The sequence below is a fragment of the Equus quagga genome, unplaced genomic scaffold (assembly GCF_021613505.1).
Source record: "Equus quagga isolate Etosha38 unplaced genomic scaffold, UCLA_HA_Equagga_1.0 186550_RagTag, whole genome shotgun sequence".
Taxonomy (NCBI): Eukaryota; Metazoa; Chordata; class Mammalia; order Perissodactyla; family Equidae; genus Equus; species Equus quagga.
In genome coordinates this window covers 1-6,574 of record NW_025797769.1, presented here as the reverse complement: position 1 = coordinate 6,574, position 6,574 = coordinate 1, and the positions used below count along the sequence as shown (strand labels likewise).

The 6,574-nt window shown below is 42.1% G+C and overlaps 1 long non-coding RNA gene across 1 annotated transcript; it reads left to right on the top strand.

The window, feature by feature from the left end:
* The first annotated feature begins 556 nt into the window (after positions 1-556).
* Positions 557-6,542, top strand: LOC124233298 (uncharacterized). The gene is made up of 3 exons (XR_006887030.1): positions 557-1,318; positions 1,408-1,567; positions 4,921-6,542. It is a non-coding gene; the product is annotated as an uncharacterized LOC124233298 (long non-coding RNA).
* Positions 6,543-6,574: the final 32 nt, after the last annotated feature.

Sequence of the window (6,574 nt, the reverse complement as noted above, 5' to 3'; positions counted from 1 at the left end):
GAGGGACAGGTGGAAGGATTTGGGAAAGTGAGCAGGGCCCAGATCATTCAGGGGCTTGTGGCCCTTGATGTAGAATTTGGAGTTTATTAAGAAAACAATGAGGTATTGAAAGATTTTTAGCAAGTGAGAGACCTGATCAGATTTGTATTTTGAAAAGATCACTGTGCGTGCAAGATGGAGAATGGATTAGAAAAAGTTAAAATGGAGTTATAAAGACCAGTAAGAGGGTGTTAGAATAATCTAAGATGACGGTGACTTGGACAAGATGCTAGAGACAAGAAGAAAGTTAATACATTTGAGATTTTTAGGAGATAGAATCTTCTGGCTAGATGCGGGAGATAAGAGGCGCAAAGTCCATAGTGACTCCCAGATTTTGGGCTTGGACTATTTCAAGGAGAGTAATGATGTTCACTGAAATACAGGAAACACTGGAGGAGAAAGAATTAGTACAAGGGAGGCAGGAGAGATTAGGATCAGCAGGGGTGGGCAGGTGGAGGGGGGACGGTTCCTGAAAGACACCCCAGAAGAGGTGGTCAGTGGGTAGTTGGGTCTGAAGCTCAGAAGAGAGGTCTTCCTAGTTAGTAATTTCCTGTGGGTGAGCTACAATCCTAAGAGAGATGAGATGAAGGAGAGTGGATGGCTTATCAAAGTCACTTCCTACTAATAGAAAAGCTCCTCAAAGCCATAGTCTGCTAAGTTGTGTTTTCTCAAGGAGTTATCCCTTCAGAGGTCCCTCGGAAACAGTAAGAGTAGGTAGAGAAATGAGAGACCTTCTCTACTCCACCTTTCAATTATTGCCTTTTGGCTAATTGTTTCCAGTCCTTTGCCAAGATGGAGTATTAATTAGGTCTGTCTACGTCTCTCTCTCTCTTTCTCTGTTTCTCTGTTGCAAATGACAGAAAGCCCAATCTACATCACTAAGCCAAAGAGTGAATAAGGGAGTTTATTGGATCATGAAGCAGGGCCCTCCAGAGTTCGGCTTCAGACATAGCAAGATAGTCTCTGGATTAGGTTTTTGTCTCTCCATCTATCAGCTCTGTTTCTGCTATGTTTTGATATTGTTCTCAGAAAGGCTCATCCCTTATTTTTCCATACTGGCTGCCAGCATCACCCAGGACTATATCAGTAACAGATTCCAATCGAGGAAAAGAACAACAGACTTTGTTCCAGCATTTCCAGAAGAAGCCTTAAGAATCGTTATGACTGAACCATCTGAAGTCACATGTGACTAGGAAATATGATTTGGCATATTTTGGGGACCTGGGATAGGAGTGGGTCTGGAGCTCCACGCCAAACACATGAACTGAGAGTGAAATGGGTGGGTTTCTCCCCGAAAACCAGAATCCCCATCCCTTGGTCACATCCTCCCATGATCACATAGCTGAGGCCACTGTATTTTGGAGTTAGCAGGAAATTGCTGCAGCTGAAGACGTCTGATGTCTTCTGGTGCCTGTCAGACCCAGGCTGGATTCTGGCTGTCTTGGCGTCCATGTTTGAAGCATGGACAGCAGGGTCTACGGTCTTTATCCATCATTTGCCCCGGTTTGACCCCAACGTCATTGTCCAGGTAAGAAGACTAAACTCCCAGAAGAAACTCATGTTTCAAGCTCAAAAGCTAGTCCTTGCTAAGAAATATTTTATTTTGCAAAGAAGCCAATGGCATAATATAACCCTGATTCTGGGTTTCTCAGAGTATGTAGCACTGAATCAATTGTTGTAACAGAATCACATCAAGACGTAACCTTGAAGAAAATACACATTTCCAAGCCCTTCCCCAGACCTGTGGATCAAATTTTGTGGACTTGGGACCCAGAATATACATTTTGAGAATTTAAAGCAACCAGAACAAGCTCAGGTCTCCTGGATCCTGGCTTTGCCAGGGCCAGGCAGCTGGGGTGTGGGTGTGTGTGTGTGTGTGCTTACTCTATTTAATGAAGTGTTTAAAAACAGAGCCCTTGGAATGTGACAGATCTAGCTTCTTATCCCACGTTTGACATTTATTAGTGGTTTACTTGCCGCTCTCAGCCTCAGTTTTCTTATCTGTAAAATGGGAGTTTTGGTTAATAGTTACTACCTCATAAAATTGTTGGGAATACTAATGAGATGATACAGGCGAAGTATATAAAGTGCTTAGCCCTGAGGCTGGCACAGAAAAACACTCAATAAGTGGTAGCAGTTGCTGTTATTGCTAGGTAAACATCACGATGATAATTGAGGTCACCTGCATGAACTCCTTCAATGTACTTCCCTTCACCTAAAAATTCTCTTTGCCTCTCCACTCGCACCCTTGCTCAGAAGCAGATTTGCCCCTCCACTTCTCAAAGTCTACCTCTCTCCCCACAACCACTGGGGATTCTGCTCTTTTCCCTGCCCTTCTGTTAGGGACCCCTCCCTATTAATCTTTAATCTAGTAAGTCTTTTCTCCTGTATTTTTAATCTCTCACCTTTTGTTAACTCTACTCCCTCAGTCCATAAACATATTCAAAGTTTCCCATCCTAAAAATACTTTCCCTTCACCCTGGTACACATTGGATCAACCTAAGGACTTCTCCATAGAACATTCTCCACTTGCTGCAGCTGCTTGCTCTTCACCCAGCTTGCTCCAGAACATTGCAGTCCTTCAAGGGTCTGCCCTCACCATTCCTCTCACTTCTCCTCTTCCTTCACGTCCATTTCTCCAGCAAGCACATCAGTTCAGGTAGCTCTCAAAATGGCACCTTGGGTCTGGTCTTCTCTCTCCATGCGAATTCTCCCATGTTTATCTGCTGGTTGATCAAGTCCATCTGATCATTCCTGCAGCACCTTGAACTGCACTTCCCACTTCTCATTCCCTGCCCCCATATCAGTATCCGCCTCTCCATCATCATTACTTCCCACATTCTGCCAGTCCCTGAGGCTTAAAGCTGCACAGAAAACACTGAGTCCACCTCCACACACCCCACCCTATCAGGTCTAATCCTCCCTCCACTACACAGAGTGCCCCCAAAGTGCTAGCGTGTTTTAAGCTTAAATTATTTCAAAGTATTAATCCTACTAATTTACTAAAAGAAAAACAAACTCAGCATTTGAAAGTTTAGTTATTTTGATTTATTTTCCACTCATTACTTTTGTGAATTTTTAATAACAAAATTTTAATTTAGTTTAATTTTACTCAGTCCCTCTTATGAAAGATGGGCAATATTAACTAAAATAAAAAATGTTAAATTAAAAATTTACTATTTAAACTCACAAAACAAAACTTCCCCTCCATTTCCTCTCTGCCCACCCCCTCAACTTGCACTTTCTTGCCACATCTGTTGCAAGAGCCCCCTGTTGCCTGCTGCACACTCCTACCAAAAGCTGCAAAGCAGCAAGATGAGTCATAAATTACAACTTAGACAATAACGACCAGAGCCAACGTTTGGTGAGGACTTAGTAAGCACCAGGCTCTGGGCAAGACCCATGACACATACTATCTCTAATTCTTATGTACTAAACAACGCTCCCTTGGGTGCAAGTACCAGAAACTCACTTCAAAGTAGCTTAATGGAAAAAGGGATTATACGGAGAGAGGACATTGAGACATGCCAGGATGCTGGAAGAGAAGAGGAGAGGCTGAGCCTGACAAGGGTCTGGAATAGGAACCAGAAAGACACCAGGAATAGAGGCAGCTTCTGCGTCTCCTCTGCTTTTCTCTGTATATCTGCTCCCTTCTTTCTCTCTGCAGACCTAGTTTTGCTTCTTGACATGCAGGGAGCCAAACATGGTGGCCGCAGCCTTCCTGGGTTGATATTCTCTCTGTCCAGATGACCAGGCCAGACCACCAGAAGCCGAGTGGCCCAGTTTAAGTCAATTGTCTGTCACCAGGATACTGATCCAATGCTCCGTGCCTAGGTTGGAGTTAGAGACTCCAGTTACAGTGGCTGGAGTGGACTAGAGCGAGAGTATGGAGAGGTGCTCTTTGCATGAGGAACAGTGAGACTGGGGGTGAGGAGAGAAGTAAAATTTTTTGAAAAGAGAATGTGAATGTGAGATATTGCAGAGATAGAATCCAGAGATTAAAAGCTGATTAGACTCATAAAGAGAGGGACAGAGGGTGGAGGCAGAGCTCTCCTAAGCGCCCATCATACCTCATCATGGTTCTACATGGAAGACACGGATACTCCCACTTTACAGATGAGGAAACAGCATTGCAGAGAAATGAAGTAACAGGATTTGAATTCATGCCAGGCAGACCCCCAAAGCCACATTCTTTTCCCTTCAGTGTTCCTGGCTCTCCCAGCAGATCTGCACCCTGATCTGAAATTCTGAAGGACTCCCACCTCCAGCTAAACAATGTTGAAAGCCAGACATTTTAGACCCTAAGTAATCTGGCTCCAACTAACCCCAGTCTTCTTAAATTTACTTCTTATTTCTCACCTATGTGTCTAAATAAATCATATTATTTAACTTTACTTCAATGTTTCTTCAGCTTCTGAAACTATTCCTTCTATCTTCAAGAATCTCCCCCATTCTTTGCCTGTAGACACTGTAGCCGTTTGTTAAATGCCCCAACGAAATGCCACCTGTTCCAGTGATGCTTCTGGACCACCTCTTCAGAAGGAATATTTCCCTCTCCTACGTTCTCCCAGGACTTTCTCCAAATTTCTCTTATGACATCTCCCAACTTCTGCCTTATCATTTGAGTCCTGTTTTATCTGCTCTATTATTATTACCTACTCTCCATAGGAGTTGGGACTTTATCTTACTCTCCTGGTGTCCCCAAGAGTACCTGACAAATGCCACGTACAAAATTCATGCTCAATATATGTATATTGAAAGAATTAACAAATGAATAAATGAGTTTCCCTAGAGGAGGGATCAGAATTAAAATGCTAATAATTGGATGATATTTTTAATCTTAACTACAATAGTAAAATTCCTTCTCTCTTCACTTTTTAGACACTCTCCAAATACCCCATCACCCAATGCCTTGCTGCACCATCCGTATTTCGAATGATTCTGCAGCAGGATTTCACCAGGTATGGCAGAAGTGGCTGTAGCTGGTAATGACCATCTTTGGGTAGGATTTTAAGGAATCCAGTGCACCGTGGTCTGACTGTTTTTGATTCTGATTCTTTGAGGGTAGTGTGTACGTGTGTGTGTGTGTGCGTGTGCTCATATGTGGTAAGTGTTGGTGATAATTATCAGGATTATCATTTTAATTAGTTCATTAAGTTGAGACTCAGAAATCTGAGTGAAACACTCAGTGAGGCTTGCATCATTGTGGGTGTATTCTCTTTTAAACATTTTTATTGTGAAATAAACATATAGAAAAATACATGACGTAAATTTACAGATTAATTATTTAAAATAAAACACCTATGTAACCAATCACACAAGTCACAAAAATAGAACATTGCCAGCATCCCAGAGACCTCCTCACGCCTCTCCATCTCCCCTAAAGAAATCCAATATCTTGGTTTTTAATGGGTTTGTTTCCCTACCTTCCCTCATAGTTAACCTCCTAAGGAACTATCCCTAAACAAATTATTCTATTTTACTTACCTTTGAACTTTATTTAATCTTATTATTCTGTAATATCTGGCTTCTTTTTTCAACATTCGGTTTCTGAGATGTGTCCCTGTTGCTGCATATTGCTGTAATTAATTCTCATTGCTGTATCATATTCCACTTTATGAACATACCACCTTTTTTTAAATCATTTCTACCATTAATGGACAATTGTGCAGTTTACAGTTTGGACTTTTGGTGATTGATGCTGTACTGAATTCTTGCACATGCACGCTGGGACATCTAAGCACACATTTCTGTAGAGTTTTTCTGGGAGAGGAATTGCTAGGTCACACTGGCACTGCACCCTAGCACCCTATTTTCCAAAGTATTCAACCAATTTATGCTCTCACTAGCAGGTAGGAGAATTACCATTGTTTCACATCGTTGGCAATATTTGCCATTGTCAGAGTTTTTAATTTTTGCCAATCTGATGGGTGTATAGTATTATCTTACTCTGGTTTTATTTTTGCATTTCCCTGTGTTTGTGGATTAATTTTTAGCTAAACTGTAATCTGCTCTTTGAAACTTATGGGAATTTATGTATCTTATAGAGACTGTGAAATTGAAATGGCTACTTCCAAAATCAGAGCTAGCGTGTTTTAGACATGAGTTAAAATACCAAGGAGTTCAATGATTACCCTTACGAAGCTAACTCTGAAACACAACTTGATTTATTTATGAAGCCTCAAACTGGCTGGATTCTGTTTCCATCTGTATTTCAAAGCTCATCTTACAGCCACTTTTTGCAACATTCCTCAGATGGTGACCTTTGTCCAAACTCAGTAAAAATCCACCCAGGGCATAACTAATGACTCCATCAGAGACTCTGCCACTTTATCTGCTTTGGATAAAGCTCCAGAAGAATAAGAAAGACACCCTCAATGAGACCAGCCCTCCTGTCGGTCACCCTTGACCTGTATGTACCAGGAAAGAGTGACAAGTGTGGAAAGGTGAACCAGACATCTGCCACCTCCCTCATCCCCAAGAGCTGGCCCAGCTCAGCCCCATGCCAGCACTACTCGGACCTCAATTACTTGTC